Source organism: Giraffa tippelskirchi, chromosome 6 (genome assembly GCF_054371585.1).
Source record: "Giraffa tippelskirchi isolate mGirTip1 chromosome 6, T2T-mGirTip1v1.2.pri, whole genome shotgun sequence".
Classification (NCBI taxonomy): Eukaryota; Metazoa; Chordata; class Mammalia; order Artiodactyla; family Giraffidae; genus Giraffa; species Giraffa tippelskirchi.
Window position 1 is genome coordinate 168,974,436 of NC_137280.1, and position 24,836 is coordinate 168,999,271.

Consider the following 24,836-nt stretch of genomic DNA (forward strand, 5'->3'; position numbering starts at 1 on the left):
GCTTCAGCATCAGTCTTTTTAATGAATATTCAGGACTGATTTGCTTGAGGATGGACTGGGTGGATCTCCTTGCAGTCCAAGGGACTCTCAAGAGTCTTCTCCAACACCACAGTTCAAAAGCATCAGTTCTTCGGTGCTCAGCTTTCTTTATAGTCCAACTCTCACATCCTTACATGACTACTGAAAAAGCCATAGCTTTGACTAGATGGACCTTTGTTGGCAAAGTAATGTCTGCTTTTTAATACGCTTTCTAGGTTGCTCATAGATTTTCTTCCAAATTAAAAGGAGTCTTTTAATTTCATGGCTGCAATCACCATCTGCAGTGATTTTGGAGCCCAAGAAAATAAAGCCACTCTTTCCACTGTTTCCGCATCTATTTGTCATGAAGTGATGGGACTGGATGCCGTGATCTTAGTTTTCTGAATGTTGAGTTTTAAGCCATTTTTTTCACTCTCCTCTTTTACTTTCATCAAAGGTCTCTTTAGTTCTTCTTCACTTTCTTCCATAAAGGCGGTGTCATATGCATATCTGAGGTTATTGACATTTCTCCCAGCAATCTTGATTCCAGCTTGTGTTTCATCCAGCCCAGCATTTCTCATGATGTATTCTTCATATACGTTAAATAAGCAAGGTGACAATATACAGCCTTGATGTACTCCTTTTCCTATTTGGAACCAGTCTGTTGTTCCATGTCCAGTTCTAACTGTTGCTTCTTGACCTACACACAGATTTCTCAAGAAGCAGGTCAGGTGGTCTGGTATTCGCATCTCTTTCAGAATTTTCCAGTTTGTTGTGATCCACACAGTCAAAGGCTTTGGCATAGTCAATAAAGCAGAAGTAGATGTTTTCCTGGAACTCTCTTGTTTTTTCGATGATCCAGTGGATGTTGGCAATTTGATCTCTGGTTCCTCTGCCTTTTCTAAATCCAGTTTGAACACTGGAAGTTCACAGTTCACGTAATGTCGTGAACTGGAGAATTTTGACATTACTTTGCTAGCGTGTGAGATGAGTGCAATTGTGCGGTAGTTTGAGCATTCTTTGGCATTGACTTTCTTTGGGATTGGAATTAAAAACTGACTTTTTGCAGCCCTGTGACGACTGATGAGTTTTCCAAATTTGCTGGTAAATTTGAGTGCCGCACTTTCACAGCATCATCTTTAAGGATTTGAAATAGCTTAGCTGGAATTCCATCACCTCCACTAGCTTTGTTCGTGGTGATGTTTCCTAAAGCCCACTTGACTTCACACTCTGGGATGTCTGGCTCTAGGTGAGTGATCATACCATCGTGATTATCTGGGTAGTGAGGATTTTTTGTACAGTTCTTCTGTGTATTCTTGCCACCTCTTCTTAATATCTTTTGCTTCTGTTAGGTGCACGCTATTTCTGTCCTTTATTGTGCCCATCTTTGCATGAAATGTTCCCGTGGTATATCTAATTTTCTTGAAGAGATCTCTAGTCTTTTCCATTTTGCTGTTTTCCTCTATTTCTTTGCATCATTGAGGAAGGCTTTCTTATCCCTCCTTGCTATTCTTTGGAACTCTGCATTCAAATGGGTATATCTTTCCTTTTCTCCGTTGCCTTTCATTTCTCTTCTTTCCTCAGCTATTTGTAAGGCCTCCTCAGACAGCCATTTTGCCTTATTGCATTTCTTTTTCTTGGGGATGGTCTTGATCCCTGTCTCTTGTACAGTGTGACGAACCTCTGTCCATAGTTCATCAGGGACTCTGTCTATCAGATCTAATCCCTTGTATCTATTTGTCACTTTCACTGTATAATTGTAAGGGATTTGATTTAGGTCATAACTGAATGGTCTAGTGGTTTTCCCTACTTTCTTTAATTAAAGTCTGAATTTGGGAATAAATGGTTCATAATCTGAGCCAGTCAGCTCCTGGTCTTGTTTTTTGCTGACTGTATAGAGCTTCTCCATCTTTGGTTGCAAAGAATATAATCAATCTGATTTCAGTATTGACTATCTGTTGATGTCCATGTCTATATATGTTTATTTGCTATCCATATATCTTCTTTGATGAAGTGACTATTCAAATCCTTTTGCCTATTTTTAATTTAATTGCTTTTTTCATTATCGAGTCTTGAGAATTATATATTCTAGGAACAATTCCTTTAATAGACACATAAGTTGTAAAAAGATGACATTTCAGCAGTCAGTGGCTACTCTTTTGTCTTAAAAGTTTTGACCAAAGATTAGACATTCAGAATCTGATAAAGTCCAATTTGTTATTTTCTTTCATTTACGGTCAGTGCTTTCAGCATCCTATATAAAAAAAACCTCACCTTAAGTTTACAAAAGCTATCTTTATCTTTTACAAGTTTAATAATTGAGGTTGTCCCTTTTGCTCTGCAATAGATTTTGAGTTAACTTTTATGTCTAGTGAAAGATATGGAACTAAGTTACTTTCTCTTTATTTGTTTTATATAAAGATATGTAAACTTCATGGCAAACTTTTTTGAAAAGACTGACCCTCTTTTTCACTGGACTGTCCTTGCACCTTTGTTAAAAGTTAGTGGTCCCTTATATGTGAATTTCTGAACTATTTTTATACCTTTACCCCAATACCACTCTCTCTTCACCATTGAAGTTTTAGATACATAGTAATGTTGATACCCGATAGTGTTACTCTTTCACTTTTGTTCTTCTTTTCAGTGTTGTATTGGCTATTATACATAATCTTTTGGACTTCCAAATAAGTACTATAGTCAATTTGAAAACTTCTACTTTAAAAAAGCCTGTTGGATATTTTCACTAAGGTTGCATTCCATCTATAGGGAGGATGAGATGGTTGGATGGCATCACTGACTCGATGGACATGAGTTTGAGTAAACTCCGGGAGTTGGTGATGGACAGGGAGGCCTGGTGTGCTGCAGCTCATGGGGTCACAAAGAGTCGGACGCGACTGAGTGACTGAACTGAACTATAGGGAGTCTGGGGGAGAATTAACATCTTTACAATATTGAGTTTTCTGACCCATAAACACAGTACATAAAACATTTAGTTAGACACTATTTTATTCTTTAATTTCTCCCAGCAGTGCTTATAGTTTTTAGTATTTGGGTCTTTCTAGAAATATTTTATCAGATTTCTTTTTTTTCCACATTTTGATGTTATATAAATGTTGAAATGTTACCACTTTAAAAAGCTTCAAGGTGAAAACTAAAAAAGAAACACATCTAACAAAGGATATGGAACAACATTCTGGAGAAGTATAAAACTGTATTAATATTTCATATAGTAAAGAATGCCAACAAATAGAGAAATAGTCATAATTTCTAATTATGAACTTCTAGTTCCTAAATTTCTCATCTCTGCCCAAATTGATATATAGATTCAATGAATACAGCAAAATCCTAGGAAATAATGGTGTGGGTTTGTGTATACATGACTGAAAGTTCAAAACTATATTCTAAAATATTATGGAAAGGTAAGAGTAAGGAATATTCAAGGAACCAATTAGAACAATATGTGGAAGCAAGACTGAATGTGTATAAATTACAATAATTTATAAAGTACAATAGTAGAACAAGAATAGATAAGGATCAATAAGACTTAATGGAAATTTTATGGTCCAAATAGCACTACCATTTAATGGAGGAGGTTTTTTTTAAGATTTAATAAATAATGCTAAGACATCCAAGAGAAATTGGAAGCTAAAGCACATATAACAAACCCTTTCCACCATTACCAACTTATATGAGAATATAGATATAAAACTTTAAAAACTTCTATTCCTCAAAATTTGCAATAAAGCAAGTGGAATGGCAAAATAAAACTGGAGAAAGACATCTATAACACACAATAGTTCTAATGGACTTACATCCATAAAAATAAAAGATGGCTACAAATGCAATGGTAGCATTAAAATACATAAAGAACCTAACAAAAAAAAGTAATTGTTTTGAAAAAGTACCACACAGAAGATAAGAGTACCTAAATAAAAGAACATGCACAACTTGACAACCAGAAAAATCACATATTTAAAGCAATCTTAAGATATAATTCACATCCATGTCATAGTTAGAAATTTTAAAAAAAGCAACTTGACCATATCAATTGGTGATAAGGGCTTTAGAGCAAACTGAATTGATGAGGATATTAAATACTTTGAAAAAAAAACAAACACTAGGCATTCATCATCTATTACAGTTTTAAAAGTTCATTCTCTATAGCACTAGTTCTTCTAATCCTAGGTATATCCTCAGGGAAATTCTAAACAAGTATATGAAGAGGCATTTGCAAAATTATGTGTATCAATAATGGCCATCCCTCTGTTGAAAGTGAACGTATCAGTCCTCAGTCATGTCTGACTCTTTGTGATCCCATGGACTGTAGCCCACCAGCTTTCTCTGTTCATGGAATTCTCCAGTAAGAATACTGGAGTGGGTAGCCATTCCATTCTCCAGAGGATCTCCCCAACCCAGAGACTGAATCCAGGTCTCCTGCATTGCAGGCAGATTGTTTACCATCCGAGCCACCAGAGAAGCCCTGTGTTCCATAACCTCATAAAAATTCTCATATTTGACTTTTCATTTAAGTTCTGTTAGCACCTACTCAAATGGCATATATAAAAGCCTGATGCATGGGTTCCTACAATGGGTGTAATGTTTTTAAAGTCTGAAACAAACATATTTTAATATCCTCTTGCTTTATTCCAACCATAAACTGAACCATGATGCATATGAACCCAGGAAAACAAAAAATTAAAGATATCTTCACTAAATATGGAATTCTATATTGATATCACTGTATCACTAAATAAGGCATTATGTTTGTCGTCCTTTGTTTATGATAGGAAGTGGATATCATTGTTGCCCTGGATGTGAATTGTCTCTGCCATCTTACAGAATTATTTTTCTCTTTAGATTGTAGCCATATGACTAGGATGGGCCAGGGCATGAACTTTCATACTGTTTGTTCTACCTGAGGTTCCTGAACTTTTTTGATTTACGCTTCCTTTTTGTTGGGTTGTTTATTTATCTATTTTTTTTTCCTACTTGGACCAGTTTCTCCACTATCTCTTCAGATACCGCGCCATGCTTGGTCTCTTTCTTCTTCTGGAACTCCCACTGCATGTGTGTTAATCATATGGTATTTTCCGTCCTGTCGCTGAATCCCTGCTCACTTGCTGGTATCATTCTCCTCCTTGCTGTACTTCAGTCTGGCTATTTTCTGTTGACCTGTCTTTGTATTCAATGGCCTGGACATAGAAAAATGCTGCATCCAATGTGCTCTGAAGCTTGTCCGATGAATCCTTCAACTCAGATACTGTCTTTCTCAAAGCTACAACTTCCCTTTGGTTTGCTGAGTTGAGTCTACGTAGCCAGAACCCGTGCGGTGCCTGAGTTCTGCTGTCCTTGCACATCCTCTCCTTGCACCCCAGGCTTCAAAATTTTATTCCTGTCACCTTGAACCTGGGAGGCGGGCTGGTCACCTGGGGGCTGTTTTCTCAGTCGGCTCCCTGTCAACTAAAAACTTCCCTGTACACGTGTGCCTCACAGAGCTCTCCCGGTGCTCTCACCCCAATGCTCGTAGTAGTATTTCGATATTATCTGTTGCTGAGCTAGCTCGCCTGATGTGAGCTGGGAGACAGGGCACTCTGCCCTGGTTCCCTCAGTAGCAGGGAGGCACTGCATTCCTGCCCCATGGACTGTAGCCCACCAGGCTCCTCCGTCCATGGAATTTTCCAGGCAAGAGTACTGGAGTGGGTTGCCATTTCCTTCTCCAGGGGATCTTCCCGACTCAGCGATCGAACCCAGGGATCTCTCGCATTGCAGGCAGACGCTTTACCGTCTGAGCCACTAGGGAAGCCTCCAAGCAGTTAGAGAAACTTGAATCGTCTGGAACCTTGACATCTTCCTGTCTCCCCCCAGGCATAGAGGTTTATTTTTGTCTAGTTGCTTTATTCCATCCAGAAACTAGTTCCTCTAGTTGCAAGCAGTCTTCACTTGTGCCCTATCCCCCTCCAAATAAAAAGCCAACTAAGATTGCTGGATGCAGGGCTGTTGGGGAGACAGCATCAGGAGGGGGCGTGTGACCTGCCACGAGCAGCTGAGTCACACCTTCTTTCTCTGGAGGTAAGGCTTTTCCAAGCTGTCCCATGACCTGAGTCTTTCTCTTGAGGACCCAGACAGTCTGCGGAGAAGACCTTGCTAATGCAAACAAACACCCTTTGGTTGTGTCTGTTGCTGCAACATATTCTATATCCATATGCCAGCCTGTGATTACCTTCGAGCAACATGTTCCAATCTTACTGAAGTCATAAACTAGTAATTTCCCCAGTGCCTGCCCCAGGAAAGAAAGTGGTCATGTAGGTACATGACCTTTCCTTGGATTTCAGATGATTTGGCTGTCCTGTAACCTCAGCTCTCTGAATTTTACATATTATTACAATAAGCAGCATTCTTTCTAGCTTTATATATCCTAAGCTGAAGCTGAGAATCTATTATTATTTTAACCTTATTACAGGGTCATATCATTTTACATCCTTTTTCTTTTTTTTTTTTCATTTTACATCTTTACATGCATTTTAATTTTGATGTGTTCTTTTTTATTATTATTATAAAGGTGCAATAAATATGCAACTGTTTAGTATGTTTGCTTTTATTCCATTTTAGTTTTCCCAGTTAAGGGCTTGTCCTTTCCTCTTGCAAGGGCGTTAAGATGAACTAATCATAAGTCAAGCTGAGCTGGGACTAGGTTGAAGCTTTATTTAATTCCAATTCAACTCTGAATTGAATTCCAGCTGCACCCCTGAACCTAAGTTTCCGATAATATTATGATATCTGTGTTTTCTGCTCTATACCCACAGATGCTCACTGAACAAATTCTTTCAGGTTATAACTGTCTGGCCAAGAGACTTATTTTTGCACTGGGGCTCTTCCAGATTCCAAACTAGCCTGAGCTTTCATTAAAAGTTTAGTCTTGCTTCTCCTCATCCCAGAAAAAGTCTCCCCCTCCATGGCACACCTCCCCCCTTCACTCTCATTTAACATGTAGCACCCAGTCATTTCTCACCTAGAAAAGGCTCATTTCTCTTTTGAATTAGGTCCTTGAGACATTGTTGCATCCAATACACTTACAAGGCTTTAAAGTTAAGTGTCATTTTGCTTGCTTATCCAGTGTTTTCTCATATGATGAGCACAATCTTAGATGATAGCTGGAAATGGGTACAATAGGCACTAATTTTTACTTTCATAAAAATTGAGCTTAAAATTTTCTATTTCAATTGTCCCATTCTATTTAACAGGATTTATGTCTGTGCACAGAGTTGAAAGTTTTTCCCTTTGTTGTCAAAGGAGATAATTAAATTCCCCCCATGCCTAAGTCAAAATGTTGATGAACCAACACAACCTTTTTGCCACACCAGCATCACTTCCCATTTAACAACCGCATATGGCTGGTTGTAGAAACACATGTTGCAGCAGAAGAGAGAGTAATTGCAATCTCTGTGTTAGAAATTCCTGTATCTCCATAATAGGATTCAGGAGTCAATTCTTTGAGTAAGGTACATTCCCCAAGGCTGGTGTGGAGTTCATATTTTGCTATACTTGGTATAAAATCATTTGCAATTTAGTATTTCCAAAGAATCTGGGGATGTATTCAACATAATTAGGTTAAAATAAAACCAGGTTATTTTTGCACTCTTGTGGAACAGCAGTTATTTCATAATTTTCCAACTCTCTTCATTAAACAAGATATTTACCTCTTCAAATATGCCCATAAAATATGGAAATGATTTTATATTTAACTCTCTCTATTAATAAATAGGAAATGAAAGAAAATCACTATAATACATGAGTAAAATTATATACCTGTTGATACTACATTTAATCTTGAATTTTTTAAAAACTTCATTTGGTTCCCTATAGATAACTTCAGGAACCTATATTAACAAAAATATTATCTTATAGTGTGTCCTCTGTTCTAGTAAAAAGCATCCTAAATCAGATTCCTCTTTAAATATTAATTTTCCTAACAGATAAAGTTTTCATACTTTTAACAAGTTAATCCTCTAAATGCCTCTAAATGATTTAGATTGCAAACATATTTTTCTATAAATCAATAATCAAAACTCTGTGAGGTGTCATAACACTCATCTGTACATATTGGTTTTCCATTTTTACTGGAATAATCTTTAAAATAAAATACTTTGCTGATCTATTAATACAGACCAGCAACCTTCACACATCTGAAAAGTAAACCATTTCATCAGTCAATTAAAATTTAGCTGATGTGAGGCCATAACCATATCTACTTTAAAATATCTGAGTGACTAAAACATTTCATATTTATCTGAGTGTTTCACATAATCACAAAAGCTTATTTTACCCAGTCTCTATTAATATTTCAAATATCTAGCTAAACCTATGTACATTGAAACCCTTTACACTGAGATATAAAGAATACTGAATATAAAATTAATTTACTCTTTTAAAAAATGTCTGTATTAAATCAATATTTTGTTTCCTTCCAAAATGAACTTAGTTCTTTTGTTCTTTGCAGTATTATTAATAATGTAAAACCCTTATATAGAAATACCAAGGTTTTCAGTGTCCCTTACTAATTATTCTCTATGAAATGAAAGGTAAAATATTTCAGGTTTAGAAGAGATCTCAGCATTGTAGGGGGAGACCAGGTTAACAATCAAAATCATTACTATATCATTCCAAACTTTAGAATCAGTCATGTATAATGCTATTCATGTGAGAATTGTTTAGGATTTGTTTTTTATTTTTTTAATAGATGAGCCTTTAATCTGTGCCATGAATCAACACCTTCATGATTCACTGATAGTGGAAAAGTACAAAGAGAAACAGAAAGAGAGCTAAGCTGTATATACCTTCTGCCAGAGTAGTGAAATCTGCTCTAACAGTGAAAGTTTAGGTTCTGCACAATGAAGCCTTGATGGGAAGGAGATGCTCCAGAGTGTTTAAAGCCAAAACCACAACCAGTCTTGTGGCCAAAACAGACTTGGGAGAGGCTCTTTGGGCTAGTTGGTTCTGGTGTTACCATTAAGTCAGAGACTGCCAACACTAACAGTTTTCTTACTGCCTTTTGACCAGTTTTTCCACAAGTTGTTACTATTATTTGTCCTTCTGAGTTCCAAGCATCATTATATTTAAATTTCTCATGCTTACCAGGAAAATGTAGATTTTCATATAGATTTTCATACTGTGGGCACCATGTAAAATAAGTTCCGGATATGTCAGTACCAAGGAGATCTGTTAGACAGTTACCTCTTCCCATTCTCTCCTAGAAAAAGATAATAAATAGACTATAAAGAAAAAAGAAAATCAAGATTTTCGTCATACTTAGCCAAATACTTAATATGTGAACGAATACAGCAGTGGTCTTACATTGTCAGATTGACCCTATGCTGGGATGTAGTAATTTACTACATGAAGAATTAAACATTGAAAGAAACGTGATTAGTTGTAGAACTCAAGGGGGAAAAGATTACAGATGCTACTTTTTTCACACTATTTTTTTTATCTTAAACAACAACTCAACAGTGTGTCCGTTACAATTATGTAGACTATAAGTAACAGAAATTCTGTTTCTAAATGAATTAAAAATAAATTTTATTTCCTTCATAGCTTCAATTCAACATGTGAGACTGAATGACAGATTTCTTCTCCTTTTTCAGAAACAACTATTGAATTACAGTTGATTTACAATGTTGTGTTTATTTCTGCTATACAGCAGTGACTCAGTTATAGATACATGTGTTTTTTCATATTCTTTCACATTATGGTTTATCACAAGATGCTGAATATAGTTCCCTGTGCTATAACAGTACAAACTTGTTGTTTATCCATTATATATATAATAGTTTGCATCTGCTAATCCCAAACTCCCAAAAGTTTTGTTTCCAAAACAGGAAAATTTTGCCAAACTATAGTTGATATGGTTAAAATGTGTTTTGGTCCATTTATCTGTCATTTAATTTGGCTGATTGCTATCATCAATTATTTTTATTTTTACTTGACTTTTATCTGGATTCTTCTGGGTCTTAGCATTCAGGGAAACCCCTCACTCCTACCCTTACAGCAGTCCTAACAGAGTCATACAATATGTTTTTTTTTAATCAGTATTACCTAAGGAAGAAAGACACATACACTTTTATGAATAATTTTGCTTCTTGAATTTGGCTTTTCTCTTAAGTTTGCCTGATCTTTAGCAACTTTGTGAAGTGGTTTCAAAAAATATATTGGTATCATTAAAATAAAATTTGAATGTACTACTATTTTATTTTAAAATATGAAGAAGAAAAACTCACATGTAACAATGCAATGCAATCATTCGAGGACATTTTGTCCTGTATAAAACATCCATTGAGACCTTTGGTACATGCCAAAAAGGTTCTTGAAATTAACTACACCAAAAAGTCCTTGAAATTAACTCCTGTCCAAATGTCCACTGAGACATGCTTCATGGTTCAAGGCTCCCTGAGTAGCTCAATTGGTAAAGAATCTGCCTGCAATGCAGGAGACCTGGGTTTGATACCTGGGTTGGGAAGATCCCCTGGAGAAGGGCATGGCAACCCACTCCAGTATTCTTGCCTGGAGAATTCCATGGACAGAGGAGCCTGGCAGGCTATAGTCCATGGAGGCGCAAACAGTTGGACATGACCGACTGACTAACACTACAATTTCACATTAAATAAGGCAAGCATTTAATTTTGCTAAAATTTAATTCACATTATTTTTTTGTAATTCACGATGAGCTTTGGATTTCACATTTCTTCCTCATCATGAAGTTCTATCAGTTCAGTTTAGTCGCTCAGTCGTGTTCGACTCTTTGCAACCCCATGAACTGCAGCACGCCAGGCCTCCCTGTCCAGCACCAACTCTTGGAGTTTACCCAAACTCATGTGCATTGAGTCGGTGATGCCATCTGATCATCTCATCCTCTGTCGTCCCCTTCTCCTCCTGCCTTCAATCTTTCCCAGCATCAGGGTCTTTTCTAATGGGTCAGTTTTCACATCAGGTGGCCAAAGTACTGCAGCTCCAGCTTCAGCATCAATCCTTTCAATGAATATTAAGGAATGACCTCATTTACGATTGACTGGTTGGATCTCCTTGCAGTCCAAGGGACTCTCAAGAGTCTTCCCCAATGCCACAGTTCAAAAGCATCAATTCTTCGGCACTGAGCTTTTTTTATAGTCCAACTCTCACATCAGTACATGACTATTGGAAAAACCATAGCTTTGACTAGACGGACCTTTGTTGGTAAAGTAATGGCTCTGCTTTTTAACATGCTATCTAGGTTGGTCATAGCGTTTCTTCTAAGGAACAAGCATCTTTTAATTTCTTGGCAGCAGTCATCATCTCAGTGATTTTGGAGCCCCCCCCACAAAAAAAACTCTCTCACTGTTTCCATTGCTTCCCCATCTATTTGCCATGAAGTGATGGGACTGGATGCCATGATCTTAGTGTTCTCAATGTTGAGCTTTAAGCCAACATTTTCACTCTCTTCTTTCACTTTCATCAAGAGGCTCTTTAGTTCTTCTTCACTTTCTGCCATTAGAGTGGTGTCATCTACATATCTGAGGTTACTGATATTTCTCCTGGGAATCTTGATTCCAGCTTGTGCTTCCTCCAGCCTGGCATTTCTCATGAGGTACTCTGCATATAAGTTAAATAAGCACGGTGACAATAGACAGCCTTGACATACTCCTTTTCCTATTTGGAACCAGTCTGTTGTTCCATGTCCAGTTCTAACTGTTGCTTCCTAACCTCCATGAAGGTTTCCCAAGAGGCAGGACAGGTAGTCTGGTATTCCCATCTCTTTCAGAATTTTCCACACTTTATTGTGATCCACACAGTCAAAGGCTTTGGCATAGTCAATAAAGCAGAAATAGATGTTTTTCTTAACTCTCTCGCTTTTTCGATGATCCAGCAGATGTTTGCAATTTGATCTCTGGTTCCTCTGCCTTTTCTAAAACCAGTTCAAACATCTGAAAGTTCACGGTTCACGTATTGTTGAAGCCTGGATTGGAGAATTTTGAGCATTACTTTACTAGCATGTGAGATGAATGCAATTGTGTGGTTGTTTGAGCATTCTTTGGCATTTCCTTTCTTTGGGATTGGAATGAAAACTGACTTTTTGCAGTCCTGTGGCCACTGCTGAGTTTTCCAGATTTGCTGACATATTGAGTGCAGCACTTTCACAGCATCATCTTTCAGGATTTGAAATAGCTCAACTGGAATTCCATCACCTCCACTAGCTTTGTTCATAGTGATGCTTCCTGACGCCCACTTGACTTCACATTCCAGGATGTCTGGCTCTAGGTGAGTAATCACAGCATCGTGGTTATCTGGGTCATGAAGATCTTTTTTGTATAGTTCTTCTGTGTATTCTTGCCATCTCTTCTTAATATCCTCTGCTTCTGTTAGGTCCATACCATTTCTGTCCTTTATCGAGCCCATCTTTGCATGAAATGTTCCCTTGGTATCTCTGATTTTCTTGAAGAGATCTCTAGTCTTTGCCAATCTATTGTTTTCCTCTATTTCTTTGCATTAATCACTGAGGAAGGCTTTCTTATATCTCCTTGCTGTTCTTTGGAACTCTGCATTCAAATGGGTATATTTTTCATTTTCTCCTTTGTTTTTCGCTTCTCTTATTTTCACAGCTATTTGTAAGGCCTCCTCAGACAGCTATTTTGCTTTTTTGCATTTCTTTTTCTTGGGGATGGTCTTGATCCCTGTCTCCTGTACAATGTCACAAACCTCCGTCCATAGTTCATCAGGCACTCTATCATATCTAGTCCCTTAAATCTATTTCTCACTTTCACTGTATAATCATAAGGGGTTTGATTTAGGTCATACCTGAATGGTTTAGTGGTTTTCCCCACTTTCTTCAATTTAAATCTGAATTTGACAATAAGGAGTTCATGATCTGAACCACACGGTCTTGTTTTTTCTGACTGTATAGAGCTTCTCCATCTTTGGCTGCAAAGAATATAATCAATCTGATTTTGGTGTTGATCATCTGGTGATGTCCATGTGTAGAGTCTTCTCTTGTGTTGTTGGAAGAAGGTGTTTGCTATGACAAGCATTCTCTTATCAAAACTCTATTAGCCTTTGCCCTGCTTCATTCTGTACTCCAAGGCCAAATTTGCCAGTTATTCCAGGTGTTTCTTGACTTCCTACTTTTGCATTCCAGTCCCCTATAATGAAAAGGACATCTTTTTTGGGTGTTAGTTCTAAAAGGTCTTGTAGGTTATGTTATAGAACTATGAAGTTCTATAGGGTTATACTCAATTCGATGAGCAATTGCTACCAAGTATGTATTGATCTTGTTATTAGCTTTATATTCATTATATCTGTTAACAGTTTTTGTTATATGAATTTGATTTTGTCAGTGTCATTGTGAAGTTGATCACTATATTTGATTATGACCACAAAGAACCTTACAATTTGTTCACTGCTTTGCTATTCATCTTTTAACACTTCAATAAGTCTTCAAATGGAAGAATGAAATACTATCACCAGCTTTTGAAGTTAGCTGTGACAGCCTTCCACTGCATTGTTCATACTGTGATTGCCATTCAGGACCGATGTATAAACATTCCGATTTTCTCATGAAAATAATGGCACTTCTAGTCTTCAGACTCTGCCACATCTTCCACGGACATACATTCTGAAAACATAATCTATTAGGTCACAGAAATTTTTTTCTGCATTTTCCACAGTGTACTAAAATTTTCATTTATTTCTTCCAAAGGCACAAATGGAAGCTCAAACATTGTTTATAATATTTCTGCACGCAAGTGAGTGTTACTACCATTGTTAAATACTCATATGTTAGAAACAAAGAAGATATTTTTGGGCCCAGCAACTGTGAAAAATGAAACAAGCATCCTTTTATTCATGCGTTTGTTAGGAGTAGTCAAATTGCATTCACATTTGCAGTCTTGAAAGCTATCATGCAGTATGAAAGGTTAAAGTTGAGATTTTCTTCCATGCAAATGAAAGTGTATATACAAATATATATAAGTGTGTGTGTGTGTGTGTGTGTGTGTGTGTGTGAATACATAATAAAATGTACATACATTTGTCTTCTTCTTGCTTTTTCATTGTTAGTGTCTGGGTTAGTGACAAAGTTGAAATTTTCGAACTGTGGTGCTGGAGCAGACTCTTGAGAGTCCCTTGGACAGCAACTTCTTATTGCTCAAACCAGTCAGTCTTAAAGGAAATCAACCCTGAATATTCACTGGAAGGACTGTTGAACCTGAAGCTCTAATACTTTGGCCACCTGAAGCAACGAGCCAACTCATTGGAAAATATTCTGATGCTGGGAAAAACTGAGGGCAAGAGGAGAAGGGAGGAACAGAGGATGAGATGGTTGGATGGCATCACTGACTCAATGGATATGAATTTGAGCAAACTCCAGGAGACAGTCTCTTTGGGAGACAGGGAAGCCTTGCATGCTATAGGCCATGGGGTTGCAAAGAGTCAGACACAACTTAGTGACTGAACAATAACAAAACCTAATTCTACGCCATGCATAGTAAATAACTGAACTCTTTGGTGCCATCTTGAAGGTGCAATCCCTGAATATGTGGAACTGGTACTTATAATGTTAAATATTTTCATAAGTTCTGTAAATAAGAATTCTCGAGCTCTGAAATTGTTCACAGAAAATGATTCTCCACATCTGGTTAGTTTATAAGCCCCTGGAATTTCAATTCCATGCAGTCAAGTTGAGTTTGGCAGCCCAAGTGGGTTTTTACTTCTTTTTATGAGCTTCTTTAATGAGCTTCTTTTTTTTTTTTTTTTTTTTTTTTTTTTTTTTTTTATAAATTTATTTATTTTACTTGGGGGCTAATTACTTTACAGTATTGTAATAGTTTTTGCCATACATTGACATGAATCAGCCATGGGTTTACATGTGTTCCCCTTCCCGAACCCCCCACCCACCTCCCTCCCCCTCCCATCCCTCTGGATCATCCCACTGCCCCGGCCCCGAGCCCTTGTCACATGCATCGAACATGGAATGGTGCTCTGTTTCACATATGACAATACACATGTCTCAATGCCATTCTCCCAGAACGGCCCACCCTCACCTTCTCCCTCAGAGTCCATAAAATTGTTCCATGCATCTGTGTCTCTCATTCTGTCCCGCATATAGGGTTATCGTTACCATCTTTCAGATTCCATATATATGCATTAGTATACTGTATTGTTGTTTTTCTTTCTGGCTTACTTCACTCTGTATAATGGGCTCCAGTTTCATCCATCTCAGTAGAACCGGTTCAAATGTATTTTTTTTAATGGCTGAGTAATATTCCATTGTGTATATGTACCACAGCTTCCTTATCCATTCATCTGCTGATGGACATCTAGGTTGCTTCCATGTCCTGGCTATTGTAAACAGTGCTGCGATGAACATTGGGGTACACGCGTCTCTTTCAATTCTGGTTTCCTCGGTGTATATGCCCAGCAGTGGGATTGCTGGGTCATATGGCAGTTCTATTCCCAGTTTTTTAAGGAATCTCCACACTGTTCTCCATAGTGGCTGTACTAGTTTGCATTCCCACCAACAGTGTAAGAGGGTTCCCTTTTCTCCACACCCTCTCCAGCATTTATTGCTTGTAGACTTTTGGATAGCAGCCATTCTGACTGGTGTGAAATGATACCTCATTGTGGTTTTGATTTGCATTTCTCTAATAATGAGTGATGTTGAGCATCTTTTCATGTGTTTGTTAGCCATCTGTATGTCTTCTTTGGAGAAATGTCTGTTTAGTTCTTTGGCCCATTTTTTGATTGGGTCATTTATTTTTCGGGAATTCAGCTGCAGAAGTTGCTTGTATATTTTTGAGATTAATTGTTTGTCTGTTGCTTCATTTGCTATTATTTTCTCCCATTCTGAAGGCTGTCTTTTCACCTTGTTTATAGTTTCCTTTGTTGTGCAAAAGCTTTTAATTTTAATTAGGTCCCATTTGTTTATTTTTGCTTTTATTTCCAATATTCTGGGAGGTGGGTCATGGAGGATCCTGCTGTGATTTATGTCGGAGAGTGTTTTGCCTATGTTTTCCTCTAGGAGTTTTATTGTTTCTGGTCTTACGTTTAGATCTTTAATCCATTTTGAGTTTATTTTTGTGTACGGTGTTAGGAAGTGTTCTAGTTTCATTCTTTTACAAGTGGTTGACCAGTTTTCCCAGCACCACTTGTTAAAGAGATTGTCTTTTCTCCATTGTATATTCTGGCCTCCTTTGTCTAAGATAAGGTGTCCATATGTGCGTGGGTTTATCTCTGGGCTTTCTATTTTGTTCCATTGATCTATATTTCTATCTTTGTGCCAGTACCATACTGTCTTGATGACTGTGGCTTTGTAGTAGAGTCTGAAGTCAGGCAGGTTGATTCCTCCAGTTCCATTCTTCTTCCTCAAGATTGCTTTGGCTATTCGAGGTTTCTTATATTTCCATACAAATTGTGAGATGATTTGTTCTAGTTCTGTGAAAAATACCATTGGTAGCTTGATAGGGATTGCATTGAATCTGTAGATTGCTTTGGGTAGAATACTCATTTTCACTATATTAATTCTTCCAATCCATGAACACGGTATATTTCTCCATCTGTTTGTGTCCTCTTTGATTTCTTTCATCAGTGTTTTATAGTTTTCTATATATAAGTCTTTTGTTTCTTTAGGTAGATATATTCCTAAGTATTTTATTCTTTTGGATGCAATGGTGAATGGTATTGTTTCCTTAATTTCTCTTTCTGTTTTCTCATTATTGGAGTATAGGAATGCAAGGGATTTCTGTGTGTTAATTTTATATCCTGCAACTTTACTATATTCATTGATCAACTCTAGTAATTTTCTAGTAGAGTCTTTAGGGTTTTCTATGTAGAGGATCATGTCATCTGCAAACAGTGAGAGTTTTACTTCTTCTTTTCCTATCTGTATTCCTTTTATTTCTTTTTCAGCTCTGATTGCTGTGGCCAAAACTTCCAAAACTATGTTGAATAGTAGTGGTGAAAGTGGGCATCCTTGCCTTGTTCCTGACTTTAGGGGAAATGCTTTCAATTTTTCACCATTGAGGATAATGTTTGCTGTGGGTTTGTCATATATAGCTTTTATTATGTTGAGATATGTTCCTTCTATTCCTGCTTTCTGGAGGGTTTTAATCATAAATGGATGCTGAATTTTGTCAAAGGCTTTTTCTGCATCTATTGAGATAACCATATGGTTTTTTTCTTTCAATTTGTTAATGTGGTGTATTACATTGATTGATTTGCGGATGTTAAAAAAACCTTGCATTCCTGGGATAAAGCCCACTTGGTCATGATGTATGATCTTTTTAATATGATGTTGGATTCTGTTTGCTAGAATTTTATTAAGGATTTTTGCATCTATGTTCATCAGTGATATTGGCCTGTAGTTTTCCTTTTTTGTGACATCTTTGTCTAGTTTTGGAATTAGGGTGATGGTGGCCTCATAGAATGAGTTTGGAAGTTTACCATCTTCTGCAATTTTCTGGAAGAGTTTGAGCAGGATAGGTGTTAGCTCTTCTCTAAATTTTTGGTAGAATTCCGCTGTGAAGCCGTCTGGTCCTGGGCTTTTGTTTGCTGGAAGATTTCTGATTACACTTTCGATTTCCGTGCTTGTGATGGGTCTGTTAAGATCTTCTATTTCTTCCTGGTTCAGTTTTGGAAAGTTATACTTTTCTAAGAATTTGTCCATTTCTTCCAAGTTGTCCATTTTATTGGCATATAGCTGTTGGTAGTAGTCTCTTATGATCCTTTGTATTTCTGTGGAATCTGTTGTGATCTCTCCATTTTCATTTCTAATTTTGTTGATCTGATTCTTCTCCCTTTGTTTCTTGATGAGTCTGGCTAATGGCTTATCAATTTTGTTTATCTTCTCGAAAAACCAGCTTTTAGTTTTGTTGATTTTTGCTATGGTCTCTTTTGTTTCTTTTGCATTTATTTCTGCCCTAATTTTTAAGATTTCTTTCCTTCTACTGACCCTGGGGTTTTTCATTTCTTCCTTCTCTAGTTGCTTTAGGTGTAGAGTTAGTTGATTTATTTGATTTTTTTCTTGTTTCTTGAGGTACGCCTGTATTGCTATGAACCTTCCCCTTAGTATTGCTTTTACAGTGTCCCATAGGTTTTGGGTTGTTGTGTTTTCATTTTCATTCGTTTCTATGCATAATTTTATTTCTTTTTTGATTTCTTCTGTGATTTGTTGGTTATTCAGAAGCGTGTTGTTTAGCCTCCATATGTTGGAACTTTTAATAGTTTTTTTCCTGTAATTGAGGTCTAATCTTACTGCATTGTGGTCAGAGAAGATGGCTGGGATGATTTCAATTTTTTTGAATTTACCAAGGCTAGATTTATGGCCCAGGATGTGATCTATCCTGGAGAAAGTTCCATGTGCACTTGAGAAAAAGGTAAAATTGATTGTTTTGGGGTGGAAACTCCTGTAAATATCAATTAAATCTAATTTGTCTATTGTATCATTTAAAGTTTGTGTTTCCTTGTTAATTTTCTGTTTAGTTGATCTATCCATATGCGTGAGTGGAGTATTAAAGTCTCCCACTATTATTGTGTTATTGTTAATTTCCCCTTTCATACTTGTTAGTATTTGCCTTATATATTGTGGTGCTCCTATGTTGGGTGCATATATATTTATGATTGTTACGTCTTCTTCTTGAATTGATCCTTTGATCTTTATGTAGTGTCCTTCTTTGTCCCTTTTCACATCCTTTATTTTAAAGTCTATTTTATCTGAAATGAGTATTGCGACTCCTGCTTTCTTTTGGTCTCCGTTTGCATGGAATATGTTTTTCCACCCTTTCACTTTCAGCCTGTGTGTGTCCCTAGTTTTGAGGTGGGTCTCTTGTAGACAGCATATATAGGGGTCTTGTTTTTGTATCCATTCAGCAACCCTTTGCCTTTTGGTTGGGGCATTCAACCCATTTACATTTAAGGTAATTATTGATAAGTATGATCCCGTTGCCATTTACTTTGTTGTTTTGAGTTCGTGTTGAAACATCCTTTCTGTGTTTCCTGTTTAGAGAAGATCCTTTAGCATTTGCTGGAGAGCTGGTTTGGTGGTGCTGAATTCCCTCAGCTCTTGCTTGTCTGTAAAGCTTTTGAATTCTCCTTCATATCTGAATGAGATCCTTGCTGGGTACAGTAATCTGGGTTGTAGATTATTCTCTTTCATTACTTTAAGTATGTCCTGCCATTCCCTTCTAGCCTGAAGGGTTTCTATTGAAAGATCAGCTGTTATCCTTATGGGGATCCCCTTGTGTGTTATTTGTTGTTTTTCCCTTGCTGCTTTTAATATTTGTTCTTTGTGTTTGATCTTTGTTAATTTGATTAATATGTGTCTTGGGGTGTTTCGCCTTGGGTTTATCCTGTTTGGAACTCTCTGGGTTTCTTGGACTTCTGTGACTATTTCTTTCCTCAATTTAGGGAAATTCTCAACTATTATCTCCTCGAGTATTTTTTCATGGCCTTTCCTTTTATCTTCTTCTTCTGGGACTCCTATGATTCGAATGTTGGGGCGTTTCATATTGTCCCAGAGGTCCCGGAGGTTTTCCTCATTTCTTTTGATTCTTTTTTCTTTTTTCCTCTCTGCTTCGTTTATTTCCATCATTCTATCTTCTACCTCACTTATCCTATCTTCTGCCTCCGTTATTCTACTGTTGGTTCCCTCCAGAGTGTCTTTTATCTCCTTTATTTCATTATTCATTCTATATTGATTCCTTTTTATTTCTTCTAAGTCCTTGATAAACATTTCTTGCATCTTCTCAATCTTTGTCTCCAGGCTATTTATCTGTAACTCCATTTTGCTTTCAAGATTTTGGATCATTTTTATTATCCTTATTCTAAATTCTTTTTCGGATAGATTCCCTATCTCCTCCTCTTTTGTTTGGCTTTGTGGGCATTTCTCATTTTCCTTTACTTGCTGAGTATTTCTCTGCCTTTTCATCTTGTTTAGATTGCTGTGTTAGGCGTGGCCCTTCTGTATTCTGGTAGTATGAAGTTCCTCTTTGTTGTGGAGGTTCCTCACTGCGGTTGGGGTTGGACAGGTGGCTTGTCAAGGTTTCCTGGTTGGGGGAGCTTGTGTCGGTGTTCTGGTGGGTGGAGCTGGATTTCTGCTCTCTTGAGTGTAATGGAGTGACCAGTATTAATTTTTGAGATGTCTATGGATTTGGTGTGCCTCTGGGCAGCCTGTATATTGATGCTCAGGTCTATGTTCCTGCGTTGCTGGAGAATTTGCGTGGTATGTCTTGCTCTGGAACTTATTATCTCTTGGGTGGAGCTTGGTTTCAGTGAATTTATGGAGGCTATTGGATGGTCTCTTATTAATTAATGTTTCCCCTGGCTTTCAGTCTTATTCTTGCAGTAGCCTCAAGACTTCTCCTTCCATACAGCCTCAATAATAAAACTTTTAGGTTAATGGTGAAAAGATTCTCCACAGTGAGGGATACCCGGAAAGGTTCACTGAGTTACATGGAGAGATGAGGTGGGGGGGGTGGGTTGTAGTGACCAGGAGGGGAAGAGGGGAATTCAAATGTGGAGAGAGCAATCTAGCCAGTAAGCACTTCCCTCTGTGCTTTCCACAGTTTGGAACCCTCAGAGTGATTCACAGAGATACATAGAGAGGGGGGAGGAAGGTAACAGAGGTGAGCATGAGTAGAAAGGGAGGAATTAAGAGGGGAGAGAGAGATCTGGGCAGTATCCTGTTCCTGAAGTGTTCTCCGGTACCCAGAACACCCTCAGAGATTCACAGAATTGGGTTGAGAAGAGAAGGAGGAGGGTGGGAGATAGAGGTTCCCTGGGGGAGAAGAAAGAGCATCAATAGGGGGACAGAGTGATCAGGCCAGTGATCACACTCCTGAGTAAAAATGGGTCCTAAAGATTGGGTTCTTAAATGTACAAAGTTGATATCAAATATGTAAAACACAGATTAAAAATCTAGAGTAGAGGTTAGACTCTTATAAAACTTACAATCTAAAAAAAAAAAAAAAAAAAAAAAGAAAAAAGGGAACAGTGTAAAAAGAAAAAAAAAACAGTAAAACAGTAAAAAAAGAAACAGTAAAAAAATGTAGAACAGGAAAAAAACATTAAAAAAAAAAAACACAAAAGGTATAAGATATATGTATGTAGTTTGCTTCAAAAATAGGGTTTTTTTTTTTTTTTGCAAGTTAATAGTGGGTTATGAAAATGAAACTTAAAGGTGTAATAGAGGACTTGAAGAAAAAGGAAAGAAGAGAAAAAAAAATTTTTTTAATTAAAAAAAAAAAATTAAAAAAAAATTAAAAAAAATAATAATAGTAAAAAAATATATATATCCCGGACTTTCTCTGGAGCTGTTGTGAGCAGTGTGGGATCTGCTCAGTTTTAGATAGATCCTTATTCCTGCTTATACTTTTCAAGATCTGTAGGTCCTTTTTAATGCAGTCGGTATTAGCTACAGGGATCTTAATCTGTTGGCCTGTCCCTTCCAAAGCACTTCCCTCTGTTTATTTGGCTTCTGTTTGGAGATCTCTTCAGTATCTAATTTCCGCCCTGCATCAAAGCGGTGGAGGTGATCTCTTTAGGTTCGCTTGTTCAATCGTGCTGTGGGGAGGAAGGAACACTGCAATTCTGGCGTGTGTGTGGTAAGCTCGCAGTGTCTCGGCCGCACTGGGTTCGCCCCCGCTCACGGCGTGTGTGCTTTCCCCGTCTACCCTGCTCAGGTTTCAGGTTACTCGGCCGGGGAGCGGGCCCTGAGCTGCGTGCACTTCCCAGGACTAAGCCGCTCAGGTTCAGGCTCCCGGTTACTCCACAAAGGCGCAGACTCGATTTTGTCCGCGGCTTGTGCCGTTCCCGGTCGGAGCTGCCCAGGCGGCCAGGAGTTTGGCGAGGGCGCTGTCCCCTGTTGGGGCGGTGCGGCTTATCACCTCCCTGGTCCCCGCCTCGGTTTACGGGCGCGCCCGGCTCCGGTGTGCTTTGTGTCGGTTCTGGGGAGCTGGTCTCTGGCTGCGACCCTCCCGGCTGCTGTCGACCCTCCGGGATCTCAGGCAGTCTTTGCTTAAAAAACTGGGAGCCTGTTTGCAGTTTGGTAGGGGGTGCCCTCTCTGGAGCCGAGTTTGCCCCTTTCCGGCTCTGGCGGGCCCCGCCTGCCCGCTGTGTCCGGCGGGGGATGGCGCAGTCCGCAGCCGGCTAGCTCTCCTCTGGTATCGCTCAGTCCTTTGTTCTGTGAGCGGGCCGGCAGTGCCTTAGAGTTGGGCTTTTCGCGGGATAGTTCTCTCTCTCGCTGTCCCACAGTTTAGGTTACTATCTCACGTTAGCTCCCTCAGATTGCCCTCGGGGCACTCGGGCCCGGTCTTTACCCTAGGCAATGCCGCCCGCTCCTCTCCGTTCAGCCCCCACTTGCTGGTGGCGGATGATGCGAGCGTCTGGGGTTCTTTGCTGGGAGTTGCTTTAGGCACGTAATCTGTCGATTTTATTTATTTTTCCTCCCAGTTACGTTGCCCTCCGAGATAAAAAATCCTCCCCAACACCCGCCGGTGAGAGGGTTTCCTGGTGCTTGGAAATTCCTCCTCTTTTACGACTCCCTCCCCGGGACGGGTCTCCGTCCCTAACTCTTTTGTCTCTCTTTTTATCTTTTATAATTTCTCCTACCTCTTTTGAAGATAATGCGCAGTTTTTGTGAAAGCCTGACGTCCTCAGCCAGCCTTCAGAAGTAGTTTTGTGAAGTTTGGTCAGCGTTCAGATGTTCTTTCGATAAATTTGTGGAGGAGAGAGTGGTCTCCCCGTCCTATTCCTCCGCCATCTTCTGCTCTCCTCTTTAATGAGCTTCTTTTGGTAGCATTAACAGGTGCTCTTCATCATGAACATCACAGAGTGTTCTTCCAAGTACCTGTGATGATGTCACATTTGGTTCTTCTTCTGCTACTGTTAACCCAATCAGAGTGTATCTTGCCTCCCCTTCAACATCAGTATTGCACTGTTGTTTTCCCGTCCTGTCCCGAAAGACTGTACATGTGCGTGCTCAGTCGCTCAGTCCTGTCTGACTCTTTGCGACCCCATGGACTGTAGGCTGCCAGGCTCTTCTGTCCATGGAATTTTCCAGGCAAGAATACTGAAGTGGGTTGCTGTTTCCTACTCCAGGGGTTCTACCTGACCCCTGATTGAACCCTGTCTCCTGTGTTTCTTGCATTGGCAGGGGGATTCTTTTTTTTTTTTCTTTCCTTTTTTTAAAAATATTTTTTAAATTTATCTATTTTTAATTGAAGGATAATTGTTGTACAATACTGTGCTGGTTTTTGCCATACATCAGCATGAATCAGCTATAGGTATACATATTTCCCCTCTTTCATGAATCTTCCTTCCACCTCTCACCCCACCCCATCACCTCTAGGTTCTCACAGAGCACTGGATTCTTTACCACTAGCACCACGTGGGAAGCCCCGTGAGCTTATCCAAATCCTGATTAATGTACATCAGGCATTGTACCTTTTATTCCCATCTCTGTTAAAATAATAGAAATGGTAACGAAACATTATAATGTAGCACTGGCATTTTTGTGTGTGAGTATAATATTTTTGACATGTTCCACTGAGGATGTTTAAATAAAGATTTAATACTACCAAGCAACAGAACAAGGGGTTGTTTTTTGTTTTTAGTTTTTTGTTTGTTTTTGTAGCCATTAGACTGAATATGCTCCTGGATGTTTTGGACGGAAACAAATTTCAAAGACTTTCTGGTGTGGCCTAAAGGGTTCAATGGACATTTTGGACAGGGCTAAATGTCTACTAGTTGATAAAATAGTCTATTTCATTTGTGTTTCAAAAAACATAACATTTGGATAACTGCTTTTGAGAAACAAAATCTCATATGTTCATTTCTGCCACATTTACTCTTCGCAGAGTAGTAATTTTCATGTTAAAGTTCAAAATCCATGCATTATAATATAAAGTTTGTTCTGTGTTATTTTGGATGAACTGTACAGAATTTGATTAGCTTCTCTGAGTGTGGTTACTGAAATTATTAATTTAATTGAATTAAAGGCCATCAAGAGAAGAGCTAAATATCTAATAAAATCCATCTATTTCTTATAAAAAGAGTTGTTATTTTATATAATTATTTAGTGCCCTATAATATTTACTGGATTATCAAGGCCAAATCAGTCAAGATTATTACTACAAGTCAAGGCCTTGTTAAATTTAGAGGTAAATGCTTATTAACACGCTTCTTGGGCTTTATATTTAACAGGATTGAATAGAGTACATGATTATTGCTGAGCTAATCACCAAATGATCTAGTTAGCTGCCATGGATACTGTAGCCATAGCTGTGGCTCTAATTCTAGTACTTAAAGGTACAGGTCACTAACTGTGACCTCTAGGCAGCTGAGTGTTGGGGTGACAAGTGGTAGAATGCAAATCTAAACTCAGTTCAGTTCAGTCGCTTAGTCATATCAACTTTTTGCGACCCCATGAACTGCACCACACCAGGCTTCCTTCTCCATCACCAACTCCTAGAGCTTAATCAAACTCAGGTCCATTGAGTCAGTGATGCCATCCAGCCATATCAACCTCTGTTGTCCCCTTCTCCTCGTGCCTTCAATCTTTCCCAGCATCAGGGTCTTTTCAAAAGAGTCAGTTCTTTGCATCAGGTGGCCAAAGTATTGGGGCTTCAGCTTCAGCATCAGTCCTTCCAATGGACATTCCAGACTGATTTCCTTTAGGATGGACTGGTTGGATCTCCTTGCAGTCCAAGGAACTCTCAAGAGTCTTCTCTAACATCACAGTTCAAAAGCATCAATTCTTCGGCGCTCAGCTTTCTTCATAGTCCAACTCTCACATCCATACA

General features: G+C 38.4%; 1 long non-coding RNA gene across 1 annotated transcript in view; it reads right to left on the bottom strand.

Annotated features, from left to right (window-relative positions):
- LOC145509651 (uncharacterized) overlaps positions 1-24,836 on the bottom strand; it is a 579,505-nt gene that overhangs the window by 55,805 nt on the left and 498,864 nt on the right. Inside the window, exons 9-10 of the long non-coding RNA XR_014056274.1 lie at positions 9,151-9,265; positions 7,028-7,169 (exon numbers count right to left, since the gene is read on the bottom strand). This is a non-coding gene — a long non-coding RNA (uncharacterized LOC145509651). The remainder of the gene's footprint in view (positions 1-7,027; positions 7,170-9,150; positions 9,266-24,836) is intronic.